Source organism: Coturnix japonica, chromosome 9 (assembly GCF_054131305.1).
Source record: "Coturnix japonica strain WE chromosome 9, WE-NBRP24, whole genome shotgun sequence".
NCBI classification, from domain to species: Eukaryota; Metazoa; Chordata; class Aves; order Galliformes; family Phasianidae; genus Coturnix; species Coturnix japonica.
The window spans coordinates 9,309,956-9,333,903 of record NC_140671.1 but is presented as its reverse complement, the minus strand read 5'-3'; the positions used below and the strand labels follow the sequence as shown (position 1 = coordinate 9,333,903).

Below are 23,948 nucleotides of genomic sequence, written 5' to 3'. Positions count from 1 at the left end.
AGGAGCTTGCTCACAAGAGGTGGAATTGGGCCAACAGCAGCAAGAATGGACTGCAGGAGGATGACAGCACAGCCAGCCCCATTTTTGTCCTATGGGGGTAGCAGGCTTGTACCCCTCTCTGTTGGATAGGCTCTATGGATGGTTTAGGAGGGGCTGCTCTCAAACTGTCCTTGTGCTGGCTGGGCAGCCTGATGCTGACCTGGATGATCAGGTCTAATTCCCAGACCCACATATCAGTGAAGGCAAAGCCACAGCCCAGCACACAGAGACATGGCACTCACCCACGCAGGCACGGCTGAACGTTTAATCAAATCACTGGCACCCTGCGCCTGGCCAGAGCCTTCCTGATAGCACTCGAGGAGATGGAAATGTAACATTTGAATGAATGGCCCTTTAATTATGCTTTATCTGTCCTGCTCTTTCGCTTCCCGCTGCAGAAAGCCAAGTGAATGTTAATGGGAAGGCGCTCCGCAGGGCGGCTCACAACCTCACACCTGCTTGCTTTCATGCTGCTGGATGCCTGCGCAGAGTATTAATTAAGCAATTAAGGCAAAGGAGGTGTCCTCTGGTCTGCAGCCCAAGCAAAACTCTCCCTTCAAGGACTCTGGACTCTGTCGCATCACCTGCCGTTATCAGCAACCCGCTGTAAGCTCCAGAGACCAGTGCAAAAAGCAGGCAGGAGAGGCTGGAGCTTAGTCAAGCAAATGCAGCATGTGAGCTGCACAGTGAAACTGGCTCTTCCAGGGATTTCATCCATGCAGAGGTTTGGCCTGACCTTTCTTTCCTTCATTTCTTCCTTTTTTTTTAAGTGGGAGAGCATCCTCTGCTTGAAGAAAAGTGCCATTCGAGCAGAATACAAAAGCTTTAGGAAAACTCCCATAGCAAAACTTTCCTAAGACTCTTTTTTTGCTACCTCTGGTTTTTGATGTACTCCAACCTGGCTGAGCTGTCTTTGAGAGCTTCAATGAGGGACATGTCAGCCAAGCTCCCATTGGACCAAGTGGAGTGATGGAGCAGTGCTACAGCTCTGCTGCTCCTGGAGAATATGAGAGATGGAAATGACAATAAGCTATTAGCCAGAATTTGATTTGAAGCCTAGGATAATTCACTGACTTCTGTCCTTTCAGCCGAATAGAAGAAAGAAGATGAAGAACACACACACACAAAAGTACTTGTTGGGGTTTTTTTTATTGATAGGGCAGGAGGTCTTCAATAGGAAGAAGGGATTGATTCATAAAGGAATCAAGGATATTTGCCCCTTGAAAGAATACTGCTTTGTATCAGCCTTCTACATGAGAGGTCAATTACATCACTCTGACATCAGCACAGTGATGTCATAGATCCCATTGATTCAGTCACTTCTGTCTAATCCTGCTGCTAAAAGATAGGGTACCCCACTAAAATACCCCTGACCGCAGCCTGTGGATCCTGGCCATTGAGGAACACTGTTTCCTCTTACATAGTCCCTGTGGACCTAAACATAGGAGGAGGGTTGGGGAGAGGGAGGGAAATTAAATCCCTGAACAATACCTTCTATTAATGATAATGTCTTTACTTCTTCCTAGGGAGAATATTTGCTACCCAGCCATGTGCAGCCTGGAAAGGGGAATCTAGAGCTACAGATGGGACTCTCCAACAAGCTCTGTGAAATTCATCATGCAGACAGAGAAAAGAGCTTAAAAGTCACAAAAGTGAAAGCCAAGCCTAGAAAATATCTCCTCTTCAATTAACAAATTCGTTTACCTTGATTCACTGCCTTTTAAAAAAGGGGTGCAATTAGTCATGTTGTATGAGGCTGGTTAAAGAGCAGTGACCAAGGATCATTCCCATTGGAAGGGAAGCTAAAACCTGCAGCCGGACAGCTTGAACTGAAGAATTGCTCCTTTTCATGTGCATTGGTATTTCCTCTCTTATCTCCTCTGAAGAATCTATGGCTTCTCCATATCCCACCTTCTTTCTCCCATGAGCTGCTTGTAAATTAAGTCATTATTTTGGAACAGAATGGCTGATACTGGCAAGCAACCAGCAAAGCCATTAGCACAGACAGATCAGATCATAGACATAGATCACAGTCATAGAAAATCTTAGAAAGACTCACAGGCTCTTAGAAAGGAACCTCTGGAGGTCTCTACTTCCCATTCTGTCCCAGGTGACCCCATAGGTGCCTCTTACCAAGACGTTGTAATTGTTGTGTTTTTCTTAATGAACTTTACCCTTGTGTTTTCAGCCCACTTCTGCAGTGTTTTGCTAAGGTTACACGAGCTTCGATTCTTCAGTTTCTTCCAACTGGCCATGGAAGAATCCCCTTTATTCTGTAAAATAGGAATCAAAACCCAAAGAAGGTCAGTCTTGCAACAGATCTATCTGAACAGCCCTCTTGGCTTGACATCAAGGTTGTTAGGAGCTCACTGAGAATAGTCCTTCACCTACTGGCACCCCTGTTATCATAGGAAATCTAGGGCTTATTTCCTTGCCTTGCTCAGAGAATATCCTGTTGCACTGTGTTAGGAGCCTTCAAGTTAATATATTTCACATCTGTTTCTTCCCTTTATCCACTAGGCCAGTTGCTGTCCAAAACAAATTGGTCTGATTTGGAATGATTTGTTTCTGACAGATCCCAGATGGTTCTTTTTTCATCACCCAGAGATATCGTGTGCACTTATGAACTGAAGGCTTCGTACTTTCTGATATCGAAGCCAATCTGAGCTGCTGATGCCATTTGCCCCTCTTACAGGAAGAAGCAGCATGAGACTGAATGACATCACTTGGGCTGAGGTGTGATGTGGAGCACGCAGGACCTGGACACAACAAGTGGTATAAGGGAACTAGGACAGCTACGGAGCCAGTCCTGCCCTCCTTCTTTGAGAAACATGGTTGCATTGTTATTGGTGTGATAAGAAAGAAAACTGTCAATGGAAAAGGTGCATAGGGAACACAACAAGTGCAAATTAGGCTTGATTTGATGGGTAGATGTTTTGAACTTGCTGAAATTCATCAACCTGTGGTTGTTTTGTTCATGCCCAAGCACCCAGCCATGCCAAGCTCTATCTCTTGGCAAAGAATCTGAGGACAGCTATGGCCCCAGCAGGAAGGTAGGAACACTCAGGTCATCCTGGCACCCCTGTGAGAGCTTTAAATGCTTCTCAGCAAGTCAGTGCCTGTGTTCTGATCCATTGCCAGCATGGGGATTTTGCTGAGGAGCACAACAAGACCCCTGTGTCACACCAAGGGTCATGAATCCCCAAGGTGAAGCACTCCCAGGTAAAGTAACTCACTAGTTCCCAACTCCAATTCAGACAGTGCTCTTAAGTGCATCCTTATCCCTTCTTCACCAAGCTGAAAAGGTTGACCAGGGTTGACAGCTCTGATGATTCAGTCCTTAGAGAGCTGTTATTTTTCTTACAGCCCCAGCTGCAAGAGTCAGGGGATTACACGAGGCGCTCGGTCTTGAATGAAAATCACGGCAGAGCCAAACTTATGACTGCAAAGAAAAACTGGAAACATGATTCCTACCAGCTCCAATAGGTAGATAAATAAATAAATGGAGGCAAATAAACAGAGCCGAGGTTTATTAATTTTTAAAATCTCATTATTTTAGGGCAGCATAAATGTTTTCTGTGACCGAAGTCAAGTGTTTTGAATGCCAGGGAGTTGGGGAGGGAGATGAGGAGCGTCTCAGTGCTCTGCTGCCCACATTCATTGTAATCAGATAATGAGCTATAGATGGGCTCGTCTCAAAGCCACCATCCACAGTGTCTGTTCCCTGACAGCATTTCTGGTGTGTTGCCAGTGCATATTAATTTTTGGTGTGATATTGTGCTTCATCTCCAGAAAGATGCTGTGGATGGGGTTGAATCAAGAAGCTCAGCACATCCACATTGCTCACCTTCCAAGAAGCTGAAATAAAGCCTGTTTGTTGGCTCTCAGCCTGGCCGTGGTGCAAAGCCCCCCTCTGCCCCTCCATCATTAAGGAGCAGAGTTGGGACAGGCCTTCTCCAGTTTAAATGCTTGAGTAAAAGCCAAGTCTTTCTCTTGACTTGATCTATAGAAAGACCTCATATGTTCAAACGACACTTTGTACAATAATCTGGCTCAATATAATTCCTGAATTGCAGGCAATGCATATATCGGTAGATACACATCATAAGATACCTGTAAGTCTTCATGTATTGGCAAGCACACATCTATTGCCACCCAGTTTTGACCTTATCCCCCCAAAAAATGGCTCAGATCTATCTTATATCAGCTCTCCAGCCTCAGGTAGGGCTGAATATCTTCAAGTGCCTGTTAATGCCTTGTGGAACTGATAACATTCAGAAGTGCAGACATGAAATTAAGTAGGCACAGCTGTAAATAGGAGCCCTCCTCCATAGCATCCCTGGAGGTGTTAAGAAACACATAGAAGTGGCACATAGTGATGATGGGTTGACAGTTGGACTTGATGGCCGTGGAGGTCTTTCCAACCTTAATGATTCCATGATTCTGTGATGTAAATGTCCTCAAGTGACAGCAATTAGTTGAATGACTCAAGGGATTGTCATGCTGACATCAGCTAAAACTGTTGTATAAGGAATTCCAGAAAGGAAGGGAAAGTAGAGAAAGGTGCTGACCTTCATGGTGCAAATCCCATCACTTGCCCAAGCTGCTGGGGGGAGGGATGCCCATCTATTTCATAGGCATATCTCTACTCGTGGCATTAAATTTAGTGGTCAGGGCCAAGGTAAGGCGCTCTGATTGTGATGGTGGCTTAGCACAGCAAAGGCAAGTGTTGAATTCCTAGTAGAAAATCGAAGGCTTCCCACTGACCTGTCTGTAGAATCACAGGTCTGGTCTGGACTTGCCTTGTCCTCCAACTGCTTTCAGCTTGCGCCTGCCCAGCCATTAAGGAACTGCTGCTGTTGCATTGTGCACACCAAGTATTCTAAAGGCATAACAAAACCAGTTGCGATCTCTGAACAAGAGCCCGTTATGTTATGTTATGTTATGTTATGTTATGTTATGTTATGTTATGTTACGTTACGTTACGTTACGTTACGTTACGTTACGTTACGTTACGTTACGTTACGTTACGTTACGTTACGTTACGTTACGTTATGTTTTTTTACATACTCATTAATGTTGTATTGGCAATTCACAGCCCCCAGCACTTGTCAGCTATTGACTAAGATAATAGCCCAGAGCTGCCAGGAACAACCCCAATCTGACCAGCTCTCCTGCTTAGGCAGCAACTATGAACACCATCTGCTGAACGAACCTGGCAGCTTGCAGATGTTCAACATTAGTCTCAACCAGTTTTGGGATTCAGCTCCTTTGGGTCATTCCAGACCCTCACATCTAAAATGGAGCTGGTCTAGATTGGACAAGAGAGCTCTGGGTGTTCAGTCCCTCAGCATCCAGCCATGTGCTTGAATGCAACAGCCAAGAAAAGTCTCCCATCTCTCCCAGGAACTCCCACATCTCATACTGGATATCTCAGGTTGCAGCTTTATTGGAACAGTTTGCTAATGGGAAGTTTCCCTGGGCACAGCCCTTGTCCCTCCTCTGCTCAGCCCATAGCTGGCATCAGGTTTGGCTCCAGCCTATCTCCTTCTGTCATTTCTCCCCTTGCCATTTCTCCAGTAACTTGGCTCTGAGTGATGAGCTAGGCCCAGGGCTGGCAGCAGAGCCCACACTGCAGCTGGTGGAGGGGGGAAGTTGTTGGCTCAAGCCACCAAGGTCATGAATGAAGCGCTGTTTGCATTGGAACATCCTGAGGTTGCTGCTTACGGAGCAAGGAAACAGTGGTGCCAGTGGGGCTCACCCAGAGCTGGTTGTACCTATGAGCTCCGTGAGTTTCCTACAGCAAATGCTTGCCAATATTGGGAGGGATAAGATAAGTAATCTCCACTTTGGGGATTACTGCCCCACACCACCTTGCATGGTCCTTTAGGGCAGGATACCACTGGGGCTGCTGGTTGATGCACCAAGGCTGGCAGGACTATCATTCAGCCCTGTTCAATACAAAACAGGGCTGTGAGTATTAGCTGCTGGTTCCCATCCTGCTTCCACTGGTTTATGCTTATCCCTTTAGCCTCACATCTTCATAATTGTCCTTCCCAGAGCCAGGTATTGTCACCCATCAGCACTTTGGCCAACACATTCAGGCACACAACTTCTCCTACTCAGCTTGATTTTCCAAGACCTGAGATCTCCTATCCAGCCTTCAATCAATTTATCAAGTGCAAGACTGATGCATTTTGGTGTTAATTTTAGCCAGGTTTGCTAAGGAAGCGGGAATTATGTGACATTACTGCCTGCCAGTCCTGCTGTTGCCACCTTAGTCAAGTCGAGCTAAAAGGCAGAGCTCTCCGAGATACCGTGTTCTTACAAATATAATGAAAGTATATAGCCAAGCTCCAGGAAGCAGACCCAAATTAGAGCTCTGCTGAGAAAGGCTTCCTTCTGAGATCAACCAACTTGCTAGACACGCAGGGAAACACACAGGAGGCAGCCACAGGAAACTAAGCCTCAGCATTTCTGCTGCCCGTGGAGCTACTTTTTGAAACAGAATACTCTGTGACAGTAAATCAAACGTCCAAGAAAATATTAAAGTCTTTCCATTTGAGAAACAGATTAAGCTCATGTAAGCTTCACTAAGCGAAGTTCCTGTTGGAATAAAAGAAGAAGGCAAGAAAATAAAAAGGCAATTCAATGAGCTGAGGGATTGAACGGGGCTTAAAACAAACTCCCAGGTCAACTTCACTATCAGTTCAATGGCCCAGTTTGCTTTAAATCTCTGTGTCAACAGGGAGAGGAAGCCATAAGGCTGGAACATGCAGACTGGCACAGGGCTGCCTCTTTTAGCAGCATTCAAGCCATGTTCAGGCAGTGCCCTACTTAGGGAATGTGCTTATATCTTCACCGAGCTGGGGATGTTGTTTTAGCTACATCCCTTTAGCACTCAGATCCGTTATTTCCTTTGGAAGTGAACTCAATGACAGAGACCCCCTTGTTTCTTTGTGTTGCTTTCGTGGCTTTAAGGTAATGGCTTTAAGTTGTGCTAGGGGATATTCAGGTTGAATATCAGGGTAAATGCCTTCCCAGAGGAGCAGTGATGCACTGGCACAGACTGCCCAGGGAGTGGTAGAGTCACCATCCCTGAAGGTGTTCAGGAACAGGGTATATGATGCATTGAGTGACATGGTTTGGTGATATGGTAGGGGTGAACTGATGGCTGGACTTGGTCTCAATGGTCTTTCCAACCTTTGTGATTCAGTGATTCACAACCATCCAGTGTGAGCACTCACCCCATACCCAGGCTGCTCTCTTTTACCAAGGACCAATGAAGAGCTATTGCTGGCAGGCCAAGACCTCACCAGGCAGCTGGTATTGAACTCCTGGGGACAGGGAGCCTCCTTGTTGAGCTGTATCCCACATAATCTATTATAGGTTGAAATTTTGTGTTTTTACATGTATTACCATGTTTCCAAACTACTTCTGAAGGCTCTTTCTCTGACTTCTCATCTGTGGGCATCTTTTTTATTGTCTTCAGTTTTTCCTTATCAATCTCTCGCTTTTCCTTGCTGCAGTTCTAACCAATAACCACGTCTTCTTTCCCTCTCTCCATTCTTTCCATGTTGCATTTTTATTTCTAACATGAGCCACTGCCAGCTCCATTTTGCCATTAAATCAGCATGGACTCCTAGCCAAAATTGTCTTCCTTCTTTAAAGTGAAATTATGACCTAATAAGCTCTCATTAAAGAACTTCCCATCTTCATTCACATCGTTCTGATTAAAATTTCCCCTCCAAATTAATTCTACTCATAATTTTCCCCCAGCTTTGGGAAATAAGTCTTTCTAAAGCACCGAATGTATGTGCTTGTGTGTCTATAGATATATGGAATTACGTGGGACTAGTCTCTCTTTTCCTATATTAAAGATAATCAGGTCATGATCATGAGTCCCTGGGCAACCACTAACTTCCAACGTTGTGATTAATTCGTCTTTATCCATCATAACGAGATCCAAAATAAATTACTTCATGTTGGGGGCAATACCTTCCCTGTTAGAAAATTACTGTCTCTAATGTGAAATAATGCTAATGATGTTTGACTCCTGGCTGCCCCGGGTCTCTGGCATATGCAAGTACAGCACTGGGATTTGTCTTTATGTGCCTTGTGAAGTGGTGGGGATGTATCAGCTCATCCTTGTGCCTGAAAGGCCAATGGGAAATCCCAACCAGTCCTCCACTATGGGGGATACTAAGGACAAAGGATATTAAGGACAAAGAGGAGAAGGGATCTCTAAGTAATTTACCCCTGGTAAAGTGCAGGTCTGCCCACTGAACACACCCAGAGGCTCCACAACACACAAACACTGGCTGCAGCTTTGCTGAATGAAGTGCCTCTTAGGGACAGGCAGGGAGGCTGGGGAGGTGAGGAAGGAGCTGAGGCAGCAGTGGTATTGCAATCTGCTCCCTGGTGTGGAGTGCCCACTTCTATCAATTTCAGTCCTGCCTGTGACAGATCAATCTGAAGCCCTTATCTATTGCTCATTTAATAAATCCCCCTCCTCTGGTTTTTCATCTTCACACACAAAAGGCACCAGCCCTGTGTTCTCTCTGTGAGATTACCAGTGTGAACACAATGACTGATTTCTGGCAGGGATGCTCATACATTACATTTTCCAGGGGACATATTGGCAGGGCTGGCTAAGCACCAGGTGTGAGAGCAATCACTGCTGGCTAGTGCAGAGATGACAGAAGACAATGCTAGGGGTGCTATGAACAAGTCCTCTAGATGCAACTGAGAGCTCAGTAATGGGAAACCTTCATCTGTTGGCCTTCCATCCTGCATTTTCTATAGGTCCTTTGTCAGCTGGTCTATCCCACATTCTCTTCTCTGCCTTTCTCTGCCATGACATTCTGAATTCCCTTGGCTGTCATAACCATGGTTCTTTCTGGGATGTCTCCTTTTGGCACACTGGTGGAATCTGAGCACAGTGAGTACAAGGAAGACTGTGCCATAGTACAGGGTGGGATAGTTGGACTCTGGGTCTCGGTGCATGAATAATCTTGTCATGATGTTCTCAAAGCAAGGAGAGCCATTAGGAACTGATGGAACTGATTAGGAACTGATTAGGAACTAAACTTTAAGGAGGAATTCTGGTGGAGAAAGAGAAAGAGCAGTTAAAGCACTTGCAGTGTATTAACTAAGTCTTCCATTTCAACAGCATCTCTTACCTACTTTTCTTTAGCAATAGAAAACCTTAATAGAAAAAGGTCCCTTGTCTGAGAGCCTCTTTGACGTTATTAAGGAAAGTAATAACTGTTTTCTGAGGTGGGGGGGAATAAATCAATTGAATGATACTGGGTTAAGGTGCTGTCATTGCTGGAATTTGATTCTTTCTGTAAGGAAAAACAAGGCTCAAAATACATTAACATGGGTGAAAACAGCAGCAGAACAGAAAATATCTCTCTTGTGAGAATTCCTATTGCAAGTCATTGCTGGAGGAGAAGCTTTCTCTTACCAAACCTGTCCAGTGATGACCATACCATGAAGGACACTCACTGTAGTCAAATTAAAGCCTACTTGCTTAACAGACCTTGTTCACATCAGGTGCTTCCACAGCTTGTAGTGTAAGGATACAAGCTCAGAGTTCTCTGAACAGCCAGAATTTCTTATATCTAATCTAAATCTCCTTTCTTTAAGTCTAAAACCATTCCCCACTGTTACAGGTCCTGGTAAAAAATGGTTTCTCTCCATCTTTTCTGTAAGATCCCTTTTCTCATTCCACTTCTAATCTTTGCGGGTGGGTTTGGAAGAGGTTCCTCAGCCAGGTTAATCACTACAGAAAGAGACGGGTTGTATGTATTTCAAGGTGAGGTTTTCTGGGGCCAAACAGCCCTGAAGCAGCTCTGAGTTTCAATGCCTCCTTCAGGGAAAGGATCTGCCTGCTGGAATAGGCAGGAGAAAGAGAGCAGCCCATCCCCAAGGGTTAAGCTGAGCTGTTCAGAAGATGAGTTAAGTTACGTTGCATCATCTAAGCCTCTCTAATGAAACCTCCTCTTCCCGTTTGGAGGTAATCTTCCTTTGATCAAACCCTCTTCTCTCCTGATGAGAACACAGTGCAGTAATCAAGAAGCTAATCTGAGCCAGAGCAGCCTCACAGACCCCTCATAACCCACAGCATCACACTCCCAGCACTGTTTCCTTACTCTCCTCCCTGGTCTGCGTCAGGCATCTGCATAATGCTCCCACCCCACACTCCTGATGGAGCCTTCCCTTGAGCCCTGCAGGAACCCAAGCAGCACTATGCTCCCCTGTGTTTGCAGAGGAAGAAATGGGGACCCGGAGCCAGCTAGTACAGGGACGGAGATCTGCCCACAGATTTCCCTTGCAGAGAACTCTCTCCAAAGACCAAGAGGACTTTTAAACTCCAAATCCATGTTTTACGAGAATATAAACTTGAATAAGTGTGTTCCTGAAAGAGGAGGAACTCTGAGTTGCTAGGCCAGATGGAATAGAAATAAAAGAGCTCATAAACAACTCTTTCCCTTCCCAGCATGTCCCTGTGGATGGATCTTTACTTCTGGCTTGGTTATATCTAGCTCAGTGGCTTTCCGAGTTGCAACAAACTCTTAGTGAGTCCCCAGGACATCTTTTGCTTTTTGTCACCTCACCAAAATACATATTCCAGCTGGGAAAGCATCATCCCACCGCGTGGAATATCTAATTGTGCTGGATCAGGAAAATGACTCGGAAATGATGAGTCCCACCATGACTGTGGGGTGATATATCTTTCAGCCCCCAGCCGGGGGAAGGGAGTTCTTGCTTTTCTTCCCTCTCTCAAACAGAGGATATATAGCTGATTTTGTGCTACCAGGAGGCCCTGCCTCTGATTTGCTTCTTGTGCTCATTGGGATTGTTGGATTATATCCAGAGATGATGCATATGCCACAGGGATTTATCCATACTCTCCCCGAACAGTAGACTTTTCCTCTTAGCAAGTCAGAGCATCTCACAAACACTGAGCATCACTAAGATGGTGAATGTGCTTCTCTTCTCCCAGCATGAAACGTGCACACTTGTTAAACCACATGCTCTCACCCATGGTTTTGTGCAGAGATGTGGGGCTGAGGTGCATGTTAATGCAAATTCAGGTCTGAATATCCAAGAAGAAACACAAAACAATACCCAAGTAGCTGAGCCCCTGAAATGTTCTTTGCACCAAGAATGAGAGATGTGCCTGGCCAATGTTATGCTCTGCTCAGCAAGAAGATTGAGTCACATTCATAGAATGGTTTGAGTTGAAAGGGCCCCCAGAGGCCAGCTGGTCCAACCCCCTGCAATGCACAGGGACACCCGCAGCTGATCAGTTGCTCAGAGCCCCTGCAGCCTGACCTTGGGTGTCTGCAGGATGGGACATCCACCATTCCTCTGGGCAACCAGTGCCTCTCTTGACTGGGAATCCTCAGTTTGGCAGTCCTGACGATCACAAGTGGGTGGGAAGGGCTGTGCTGTTGAACAACAGGACACCAATTCTTTAATAGCTTTTTCAAAGTGTGCTGGGCTCAGAGGAAGCCACTGACTCATTCCATTCTGTCTTTTAACGGAGATGCTCTAAGAGAAAGTAAAAAAGAGAGATGATCCTTGGTATGTTCCTGGGGAGGAGATTTCCTGCTTTAAATCAAGAGGAAAAGTCAGAGCAAGATTCACTGGCTGTAATGTGGAGCTTGAAGAAACGAGTTAAACGTAAGGAGCAAATCTGTAACACTGAAGGCAGCTGACCATTTGGTACTCGTTGCCAACAGGCTCATTAAATTTCCCATTAATTGGCATTCATAAATCAAGGTTGCACATCTCAGAAGAGGCTGCTGAGTGAGAGCTGGGCACAGCATCAGTGAGTGGGCTTCTCTGGCCTGTGTTAATCAAGGGGTCAGGCTGGTGGCCCCTCCTGAGTCTGAATCCTCAGCACAGCATCTTTCACAAGCATGAAGGTGTGTAGTCAAAGCAGAGCAGACCAGGTACACTTTATCTCAGTGGGGAGCATGAGGCCTCTGAGCACTGGGGGAGACAGGGATAGTTACTCTCTAAACAAATGACCAGAATCATGGGTTATTGCTGGATTTCTTTGCCTGGGTGGAGGGAGCAGGCTAATAACTCCATGGCTCAGCACATGTTCCCATAGGACAGGATGGCTGTCTGCTGTGCAGGATGGCAGTGTGATAGAGCATCGGTGCATTGCTCAGGATCCATGCCTGCAGCGTGTGATTAAAGTGGAGATGAGGCACACAAATCAAAGGTGTTCTTCTAGAGTATAAGGGGAAGAGCTGGATTGAAATTGCAGCCGCAGCCCAGCGGGACATCAGCTTTCCTCCATGGGAGAGTACAGCCTCATTTCTCCTCTGTTCCTTACAAACCATCCCTTACATACATACCCTTACTTACTATTCCTTACCCACCCTATTCCATACATATATGCAGGTCAGCATCCTGATGCTCCATGAGTAATGCTATGGGAGGCAGTTGCTAAAGGTGGAGATTTCCCATCACTTCCCTCAGGCTTAAGTCCCTCCAGGCTCACTGCTGGGCTATTGGCAAGGTCTGTCCTCATGCTCTTGCAGTCAGAGTACCCTCTGGTACTACTGGGACATGGCAGCATTCAGGATGGCACTTAGAAGATGTGAAACAGCCCTAGGTTAATGCTGTGGAGTAAGAGGAAACCCGCCTCCTGCCAAAAGCTCTGTGTGCCTTTAGGAAACGTATATCACCCCCTGGACCCTACTCTGTAATTCTGGCACCTTCTCCAGGTCTGCTTTTCTATAGGCTCTCCTTGGGTGCAGCCTCTCTTGTCTATATCAGTTGTCAATGTGGGAGTGAGAGGAGGAGACCATTGCAGTTTGGTGAGCGCATGGAAACTGCTCTTACCTTGAGAGGCACCAGGTTGGGTAAAACCCATCTATTGTGAGAGCTGGGGAAGGCAAGGGAGGCGCTGGCAGTGGAGCTAAGAGAGCAGAGCACATGGCAAGGATTTCAATTACGCTTTTGAAATACCGCCTTGCAAGGATCACCCTGAAAAAGACATGGAGAAGAAGGAACTTAAAACAACGGGGACAATGTCCCCTTAAAATTGGATCCAAAATGAGCTTTATCTACACCCAGGAGCAGCGCAGAATTTGTGAAAAGAGGACGTGTTTCCACTGGCATTTATTGTCCAAAGAGGATAATTTAGAGATACTTGCTGGAATGAGAAATAAAATCCAGAGAGATAACATAATGAAAAGGCAGACAATCAGACAGCCTTACCCTGAGAGCCGTGCAGCAAAGGATCAATCAAAGATTTCAGGCCTTCACATAAAAGAAGTGGTTTCTGCCTTTTATTAAGCTGATACAGTGAAAATAAGGCTCCAGGCAAAACACAGCTTCCCATTGTACCAGGGAAGGTCCAGAAAGCCCCGGTGAATCAGGGAAGCAGCAGGTCATCCCCAGGAGAAGAGCTAAGTGGGATGCGACCATGCAAATGCTCAGCAAAGCGTGGGCCATTTCCATGTAGTCACAGCAGGCTGCAAGCGCTGCTCCTGTAATCAGATCTGGAGCACGAGCGCTGTGTGAAGCTGTCTGGAGTCCTTGATTTAGGCTGGGAAAATGCCTTTATGAGCAAAATAGCCAAGACCACAAGTGAGACCAGAGAGGGATGTGAGATGAGGAGTAACACAGAATCACAGAACCATAAAGTCTTCTAGGTTGGTAAAAAACCTTCAAGATCACTAAGTCCAACCATCAGCCTGACCTTCCAAGTCCCACCATATCCTTCAGAGGCACATCCACTCATCTGTTAAATACCTTCGGGGGTGGGGACTCCACCACTTCACTGGGCAACCCAAACCAATGCCTAACCATGAAGAGTTTTTAACTGACATCCAAGCTGAACCATCCCTGGCACAACCTGAGGCTGTTTCCTCAGCTGCACAAGGAAAGGTTTCCTTCTTGACTCATTGACATCCCTGGGTCCAAAGGATGGAGAAGACCTGAGGGCTCTACCATTGAGTCTTCAGTGGTTGGGCATGTAAAGAGTCCATGTCTGGGGTCTTCAGTGCAAGAAAGATGCAGAGCTGTAGGAACCCGGGTCCAGAGAAGGATGACCAGAGGTTGGAGCACCTCTGCTCTGTCTGATTTTGCTATTCCATCAGATCTCGATCCCTTTTCTGGGACACAGGCCACACCAAATGTAGCAGAATGCACAGAGAGATGGAAATCCTTCTCTTCCCCACAGAAAGACATGTTGGATGGATGCAAGGACAAAGTGTCGACAACCACCAGCCCAGCAGGAAGCTATTAAAGGAAGCTTTCATTCCACGGGGCTTAATTTTGCCTCTGAATGAAACACTCCTCATCTACAATGCCACCCAAATGAATAAGATGCAGAGCTTAACGCTCTGCACACTCAGTGTCTCAGGTCTGATATTTAATTAGCAGCTGACAGTTACTCTCCTGCTGAGAGAGGCTACAGATCACTAAGAATAAATGGGCACACACAGATTTTCCACTCACGGCTTTCAAGACACAGAGCTGAAACAGAGGAAAGTGGCATCTCTGCTTGCTTGGTGACACGAGACTTTGCAATGGCTCTGACAGCAGCAGGAAATTGCATTCAGCCTCCCCTGTTGTGGAAGCTGATCCCACAGGTGGGACTGTGCTTTGGGAATGCTAAGGGAGACAATTTGCTTTACTCAGTGGAAAGCACCAATGGACAAATTCAGGTGAGGGCTTTGGTATTGCAAGGGAAGAGTTCAGACTTTCTGTTGAGCCTCTTTTGCTTGCTGGGATTGGTCACCAGAAAGAGTCACCCTCTCTGTGCTGGGCTGCATTCCCTCATGTCCCCTTCTCAATTGAAACATACCCAACAGCACTCAGTGAAGCTCACTTGTTAAACTCCCTTAAAGTCTCCTTCATTTGAGAAAAGCCACCCCCCACGACTCACACTCATGCCCTGATGCCAAGCACAAAGTCCCAGCCTGACATAGCAATCTCAAACCACAGTCCCAGGAGCTGCCTTCAGCTGCTGCTGGTTGAATTTTTCTGCACTCAGTTGGGGCTTTCAGTGTATGGACTCCTTGGGGACATTGTATGCCTGACATACAGAAAGAGCAGCATGGTGATGGGTGGCAGCTAAACCCCTGGGACAGAGGGCTGAGGATGCAGAACGGGCTGCAGAGAGATGGCAGCAGGCAGGTCAGAGAGATGACAGCCCAGTGGGGCAGCCAGGGCCCTGACCCACCTCTGCTGCATCTCCTTCCAGCACAAAGTTCTGCACAAGCAATAACAAGAAGACAGCCGTGCCAGACAGCCCAACAAACAGCCTCCTGCGTCCATTTGCCCCTTTGACTTTCAATTCTGGCAGCAGCCAAGAAAGATGGAGAAAATTAAGTCGTGAAAGACTGACTTTGCTGTAGGTTTTTAAACTCCATCAGTCTGCAGGGATAGAATCAGACAATGGCTTAAGTTGGAAGGGACCTTAAAGATCATTGAGCTCCAACCAATAGCTGACAGTAGCTGATGGTATTTCTATTGTATATTGATGGTATTATAGCTCACCATTAATTTTCAGAGTATTTACTGAATGTTCACTTGGAAACAGCTCTGATCTGCATTTCCATAAGACCAGTCCCAAAAACAATGGCAAACAATTTAGAGCAGAAATAGCTTTCAGTTGGCTGGGTGGGTAGGAGGAAAAAGAAGCACGCACAGCTGGATCTTCATGGAATCATAGAACGGCCTGAGTTGCAAAGGCCCACAGTGCTCATCCAGTTCCAACCCCCTGCTGTGTGCAGGGTCACCAACCAGCAGCCCAGGCTGCCCAGAGCCACATCCAGCCTGGCCTTCAATGCCTGCAGGGATGGGGCATCCACAGCCTCCTTGGGCAACATGTTCCAGTGCATCATCATCTGAAAAGGGGGCAACTGTCCTAAAAATGCCTTCACATGAGCAGGGTCAAAAGGAGGGAGTTCAGAGGAGACCCAGTGCCCTCGTTATGAGTGTATGCAAACAGCAAGGAAGTAGGACAGCACAGTACAGTTAGGACTTACACATTCCCTTTTAGAAATACACCTTCTGCAGCAGAGCTCACCACAAAAGTTTGCATCTCATCAGTCCTACAGTAATTGGCTCTTTCTCAGCCTAATAGTTCGTTATAATCTGTGGAATGGCTGTTGTCTCATTAATGTTGGTGTAATTATCCGGCAGTGGCAGAGACAGGAAATTTTTGGAGTTTTTGTTTTAATGCATTTGGGGCTTTTGACAACTCTTGGTGCTGTGCAGTGCTAGTGGTGGCAATAGGGCCCAACAGTGAGGAAGGAGGTAAATGTAGTCGGTAAAGAAGCAGCAGCTGATGCGTTTGGGAGGAGAAGCACCAGCTGGTGTGTGATCAGTGGATCTGGGCCTGGCTGGTAGACATGAACTGAGAACATCTGATGTTGCAGCTGGGCTTGACAGGCCAACTTTTCCTGCAAAACATGGATATTTGCCATTTCTTCCTAACCAGAATAGCTCTCAAAAGCCACACGCTGAGCCAGTAGCTCCTGCAGATATTCCATGTATTTCCCAGTGATGCTCTGCTTCAACTCCATCAGCATCCATTTAAATTACTGCATCCTAAAGGGACAAGGAAGGCCCTGGAACTGCTGTCTAGAGAGCAATGGGTGCCTCATCCCCAATAGAGCTCAAGGCCATGTTGGATGGGGCCCTGGGCAACCTGACCTGGCAGGAGGCAACCCTGCCCATGGGATGGTGGTTGGAATTAAATGATCTTTAAGGTCCCTTCCAACCTGGGCCATTCTGCCATTCTGTAATTCTATGGCTCCTGTTTGGCACCCAGAATATGTTCTGGCTCCCAAAATACTGAAAGGAAAAAATAAAAGGCAGCAGATGACTTGCAAGATATCTTTGCCAGGACTTCATACCCCTTTTTGTCCTGTACATTACCAGTTGTGAACATTTGTGCTGGCCTCACTGATTCCTCCTGACACTGGCATGGGTGCAGCCCAGTCGAGACTTATTTAGTCTGATTTTGGGTTGGTCCTGTGTTGTCCCCCAGGAGTTGGACTCAGTGATCCTTATGGATCCCTTCCAACTTGGGATATCCTATGATACTCGATCCTTTTACTTACCTCTTGATGGGAGACCCACAAGGCTGGGATATTTCCTACCTGCGGAACACCCCACCAAGCAGACAAGCAAAAAGACATCCCTCGCCTACCAACCCCTCCTCATGGCCTTGTCTTTTGTTTACTGAAGCAATGAGCTGATTTTACCTTCCTCAGAAATCCTTTGAGGATCTGGATGGGGAGCCTGGTGAAGAGCAGCAGCCAAGCATGACCTGCGAGCACTGGCACACAAACACATCAAAGGCTGAAAGCTGGGACAGGTGTCCCAAGGGTGAGCAGTGTTTTGGGTCCTCAAAAGCCTCAGCTCACAGTGTTTGGGAAAGGTGGAGGCAAACAAAGGGGGTAGGAACCCCTGGAAGCAATTGATAGCCCCAGGATAAATGCAGACAAAGAAGATCAAGGCAGGTTGGATGAGGAGGATGGAGGTAGAAAGAAAGAGGACTTGGAAAGAAGGCAAATGAAGAGGTTGGTTATGGGGAGAGCTGAGCTCAGCCTGTTTGTGTCATAGTGCAGTCAGCAGGACAAAACTGAAAGGCTGGAAAGGTTTGGAACAAGTTGGTTCTTCACTACATCAGTACTTGCAAAACTGTGGAGTGTTCTGGGGAAGAAAATGCTTAAATTGAGCCCCTCCAAAGACATGGGGGTAACTTAGGGCTTTATGCTGTGCAGTTCAGAGTCCTACATGCCAAGCAAGGCCAAGAGGCTGTGACCAACCACAACAGGAGCTGGAGAGTGACCTGGAGGGGGGACTCCATCTCTGAGACTGCCCCTGCTCCTGGAGACCTCATTTCTCCCCACCATAAAAGCACAGCACGAGCTGTCAGTGCCTGGGATGTATCTAGGTGACACAGTTTTCAGCACCGATCAAAGAAGCTGTGTCACAGAAGCCGAGTTGCTCAGCGAATGCCTTTACACTGTTTTCTTTACCCTGAAAAAAAATACGTATTTTAAAATTACAGAAAATGATGGAAAATGTGAAAAGAGAAGCACAGTCCTGACATGGCTCCTATTGCAGAGTGCAGAGGCTCTGGTTTGGTTGTTCCCCATCATTACATGGATTGTTACCCAGTGTCTTGCATCTTCATCCTTTGACATTAACTCAAAACTCCACTAAGTGTCATCGTTTAATTGGGTTTCCTGAATCAGCTGCTCAGCCTCATAGTCCACCCACAATCTCAGCTTGGGATCCACATTCCTTAGGAAGGATTTTTCCATCACTGCCCACCAATGCACTGGAAATGACCCTCAGCTGCAGACAACACCAATTATCCTACTGGGAAGATTTAGCCACATTGGTTAAAATTCACATCCCCGTTGGGTGCAGAGGTAATTAAATCTTACTATCATTATTGTGTAATAAAGGGCAACTGAAATTTATTTAATATGTGCTGGGTGAGAGGTGCTTCATTATAAAATTCAGTTATATATCCTTGGGGAGCAGTGCTTAGAGAGCAGAGGAATGGCAAGCGGAGAGGCAGAGCTGTCTGGCAGGAAGGCAATAACATTGCCTTGGGGTGCAGTTGGCCCAATGGGGGGCAGTTGGCATTCTGAAGGGTTAGTTGTGGCATTCTGGTGAGACAGAACAATGTGGGAGCAGTGTAGAATCATAGAACCATAGATTCATTAAGGTTGGAAAGGCTGTTAAGATCACCAAGTCCAACCATCAACCCATGCCTGCAGCTGTATGGTCACAGCCGATATCCAACTCCTTAGTTATATGTTTGTTTCACTGGGACTACTTCAGTAGCACTAATCACATCAATGAGATGGTCAAGGCAGGAGGAATTGTGCAGTTATCTGCTGTGGTACAAGGTAGATAATTCCATCCAGACAATCTGCCTTGACACCAAAGGCTCTCCTCCATCTACAACACATCCTCTAGGAAAGTGATGGTCACCTCCTATGAGAGTTTCTTTCTGGAGGTGAATCACATGCCATGTGTTTCCATCAATCACTTCTTACAGTAAGGGCTGTGGCAACAGTCACCTTCAGACAGGGTCTCCCGTCCGGCTTGACACCAGCCAAGGACTAATGGAGAGTCTCCATTCCCCTTTCTGACCATGGCACAGCAGTCAACTGTGACAAATGTGGTCTCACTGTGGCTTGAATCCAGTAACACACAACCACATGCTTCCCTCTGTGGCCAAGAATCTTTCCTGCACTGATTGAAAGGAGGTTTTGGGGAGCAGACCCCAGGATTCCAGCAGCCACCAAGTGCCACTGGCACCCCATGTGGCCAAGGCTGGCTGGGCAGGGGGGGATCTCATTGAAACCAAGCTGGTATGTGAGCAGCCCGCAGCCTGCACGCTTAATGAGCTGAATGCTTGGACATGCTCTGAATTCCCATGGGCAATTATTCCAGAGAGAGTCAATGCAGCTCGATGTGATTAGCCGTAACTACAGCGTTCTGTGAAGTGTGTGCAGCCCCTGCTCTAATTGCTCATGTAGGCATGAGATAGCTGTTTTCCTCATGACCTCCTCTCAAAGCATCTTCACCGTGAGCTCCCACCTATCTGAACGTTTTCCCTGGAGTATCCCTCCATTCTCTGTGCCTCATCGCTCCGAGCATGACCGAGTGTTCCTGGTGTGACACTGCTGATCTGCTTCACAGCAAAGCTGAGAGCTGCCTGCCCTTAGGGGAACAAGGAGGGCACACTGAAGCCCTCCCCAAAACCTACTCCTCAGTGCTGCACTCCCCACTTGCTCTTACTGCTTTCAAGGGAAAAATCCTCCTGGTGACCTCTGCAAGAGGCTGCTTTGTGAGTCATCAAACTCCACTGCTAAATAGATGCTAACTGTCAGAGCAGGGTAAGGCATTGTCCAGAGCACATGAGCACAGCCCTCTGCTGCTGTAGACAGCTCTTCCTATCCCTTTGAAGAGCAGCAGCTCCTCCAGCCTCTCCCCACGCAGCCATACTTCTGCCATCTGATTGTCCTTGCTCACCGTGTCCACTGGGACACAAGTAGAAGGCTTTTCTGAATAAGATCCACCAGGCAGTTTTCAGTGCGTGGCCAAATCCCATGGGAAGGGTAGGGTGGTCTTAGGGCTCTGAGAGCATCTCCTGCCTAGGATACTCTTTGATGTAATTTAGGAGACATGGTGGTGATGGGTTGATGGCTGGGCTACATGATCTTAGTGGTCTTTTCCAACCTTAACGATTCTATGATTCTAAGGAAAAAGCAGACACAGGGATTGTCTTAATCCTCATCTGGTGCTCCAAAGCTATGGCAGGTCTTACTGCAGGGATATCCTGCTTAGCAGTCAGAGCACATCAGCAGGGTGCTAAGGCTTCAGGAGAGGCTAGAGGACCTGCAGCCAATTAACCTTGCTAGCTAAATGAGGATGCAGGCTGCCAGGCCATTGAACTATCTGAACTGCTCTCTTCAGTCCCTCCTCAAGAGAAGCTCAATTAAAGGGATTTCTGCACCCTGCAGTCCAGCAACTCTGCAGGGCTCATGGCTGAGCTGAGAACCCTCAGGTACTGTGAGCTTTACCACCCAAACCAATGCCCTTGGAAGGAGGGGAGCCATCTGGGAATGGCAACTATGCCAGACTCATGTATGAGTTTGCATCTGCTTTGGCCTGAAACACCCAATGGATTCACAGTGTGAATCAGCAGAAGTCTGTCTGCCCAGCCTCTAAGCTACGAGCAGAAACACAGCAAATCACTCCTGCAGCTGCTTCTCCAGCTGACACAGACCTTAGAGGTCTGGCTTTGAGGTTTGAGAAGCAGAGAAGGTAGAAATGATCACCGTACCTCTCATGTCCTCCAGGAGAGAACTCGAGCTTTCAACAACAGCCATCTGAATTTGCACGAGGCCGGGCATCATCCTGCTCACACTTCCTTTGCTGTGACTCTCCAGCTCTCAGTGCTGTCAGGTTAACGGGAAGTGTTACATCAAACACATTTTAAATGGCTTCTTCAGTGGCAAAAGTGACAGGGCAAGAGCTGCTCCATGCAGGCAGCTTGTCTGCAGGTTTGTGTCAGTGCTGATGTGGGTAAGCAGAAAGCAGCAGATTTCACAGCCAACACTGATTTGGATGTGGCGTTACTATGGTGGAAGGTAACTGCTGAAGGTGCAAGAGGGGCTGCAAAAGGTGAGCTGTGTGGTCTTGTACAAACCAAGGCAAAGCTTGCGTGAAACCTTCATTGGGCAGAAAAGACACCCAAGCACAGGGCAAGCTGTTGTAGTCAGGCAGCTCTCCCATAGGACCACCCCTGTTCACTCAAGGGCAGCCCCTTCTTTAGGGGCTCAGGGATGGGCTGCTGGCTGCTTCTTTCCTTCATCAGAACCAAGCTGGCCCCAATTTCCATTGCATGGATGATCGTTGACTTCTGTCAACGGAGTTCAACACAAATTAGCTCGGTTTGGAAAGACAGCAACATTTACACTTCCAGACACAGAAAGTCAGTTTGATCCAAGAAAAGAAGAAGAAATCATTAATTCCCTCTTTCTGAAAGACTACTGAGCCTTGTGTCTCTGCCCAGAGCAAATCTAACTGGTTTAAACCCACAGGTGCCTCTGGCTCTCTTGCATCACAGCATGCTCTGCCTTGCCAGGGGAAGAAAGAGCGCTGCGAGTAGAGCTGAGCCCTGGCATGGCCACCCTCCATCAGGTCTTCAGTGCTGCCTCCCTCAGGTGTTCAATGAGCCTCCATATCTGCAGGTGTCAGGCTCTGCATTCCCAGGTTGGCTTCCCTCCCTTTAAAACCCCAGGTATTATATGTGTCCATGCATTGAGACGACTTGTATTTTAGCTGCATATAGTGAAGTTTTCTTACCACTAGGTACTTCAGCTCGTTCCATGATCTGGAAGCAGTGGAATGAAATGCCCATAGATGTACAAAGGGATGTACTTTGTCACACTGGGGAAGCACACTTATTGGAAGCATGCACTGTGAAAGGGAGAGATACTAGTAAACCCTTTCCTTTTTTGCTTCTCACTTAGTATCACACACACCTCATCTTCATTCATAGCATGTAATGTGGCTATTCCATATGTGAGGGGAGGCCAACCTGCCTCATTCCAGAAACACATCTCATGGTGTGTGGCCTTTCTGCCCAGTCACAGCAGTGCTGGTATCTGATGTCGGAAATGAAAAAGAGGCATTTGAATCATTTATGTATCATGTTACTTATCAACCTGGAAGCTTTACACCAGTACTACTCAGACTAATGGTATTAATGACTTATAAACAGGAATACTCTTCATTTACTTGGGGCACTTAAGCCACCACTGACCATCTTTCCATCCTGCCAGGTCTCTCAATGGTCTGCAGTTGACCAGAAGTCCTTTCCCTGTTGAGGATTTTTTTCTGAGTATCACTTTACCCCTGAAGGAAATTAGCTGGAAACTCTGTTAGGAAGGCCCTGCTGGGCTAGGAAAGCCAAGTGAATCTCCAGGGGATCTTTAGGGGTGATACAGACTGAATATAAAAAAACACTAAATGTAGTGAAGCACTGACACAGGTTGCCCAGAGAGGTGATGGATGCCCCATCCTTGGAGGCACTCAGGGTCAGTCAATGGGGTTTTGAGCATGTGATGGAGTTGTGGGTGTCCCTGTGCATTGTAGGGAGTTGGACCAGATGGTCTTTGAGCACCCCTTCCAATTCAAATGTTTCTTTGATTCTATGAAACCATACAATGAGTGTGAGCAACAGGGAGCTCATCCCATAACCTTGCAGTGATGAGATGGCCACCACACAGAGCATTACTGGAGCATGTAGCCACATTGCAAGTCTCTGCTCTGCATGCCATTCCAGACCAGAAACTTCTGTTTCTCTTCCCTTGCTCTGGAGACAGAAGCAGCCCAGAATATCCTAAGGAAAACAAACTGCACTAATTTGATGCCATCAGTGTCCTGGAAAGTTAACACACATTGACTCCTGGCTTCACAGCTGCTGGGTAGTTCCTTGGTAGCTGTGGTATAGCCTTTTTTCTACCTTCTTTCTCCCAATTAGTGACAAAAAGCTTCATATCCAGGTGCTTCCCTGAGCAGCAAAGTGATGAAGGAACATCTTGCTCTCCTGACAGTTGATTTTTCAACTGGATATTTGGCATCTAATACGCACCAAAATGAAAATATCCCCAGCATTATAAGGGCTCAGAGAGCTTTGCATTAATGTTGTATGCAGATGATGCGTTAATATATTTATCTGATCCAGCTCAATCTCTCCCTAATCTATTAGCATTAATATCCAAGTTGGAGGATAGAGCCAGATAGAAAACAAGCTGTGCAAAGCCTGACTTCATCACCTCCAGACGCTCCTGATGAAGTGTTTCGCAGCAACAGAGTTGTAAATTGTCCCCTCCAAGTTCACAACACCTTGAGTCTGGGACAAAGCAAATATCATAAGGAGCAAAGCACTCCTTGCCAGGCCTTTCACTGTGGGCTATGAAAAGCTCTCTGGGTTTCGGGTATGATTTTAAGTATATTTTAAGTACTTTTAAATGCCTTTTAGCTGTAAAATCCTGCTGGCTCCTGAGCACATGGCCATGTGGGACAAACCATACCCCATCTGCTCAAGCACAAGTTTCTCCTTTTGCAGTTGTCTTTAATAAGACAAGGGGTGAAGCCCTGCTATTTCTGAGCTGTAAAATTTGGGCAGAACAAAGCCCTTCCCTATCTGCCCACCAAAGCCTCCTGCTGTAATGCACACTCTTGGGTTTGCTTGCAAGAGTGCCCAGCTCCATAAAGCAGCAACCTCCTGCCTCAGCCTGCAGGGAAACCTTTTCTATCTCCTCCAGCTGAGACACAATACTTAAGGCCATAGTGGGCTGTGGCTCCAAAATACCCTTCCA

The 23,948-nt window shown here is 46.8% G+C and overlaps 1 long non-coding RNA gene across 2 annotated transcripts in view; it reads right to left on the bottom strand.

Annotated features, from left to right (window-relative positions):
* Positions 1-1,184: 1,184 nt before the first annotated feature.
* The window catches only part of LOC107321212 (uncharacterized), a 129,637-nt gene continuing 106,873 nt past the window's right edge, over positions 1,185-23,948 (bottom strand). For both annotated transcript variants that reach the window (XR_001558498.3, XR_014931966.1), the window contains exon 3: positions 1,185-2,312. This is a non-coding gene — a long non-coding RNA (uncharacterized LOC107321212). The remainder of the gene's footprint in view (positions 2,313-23,948) is intronic.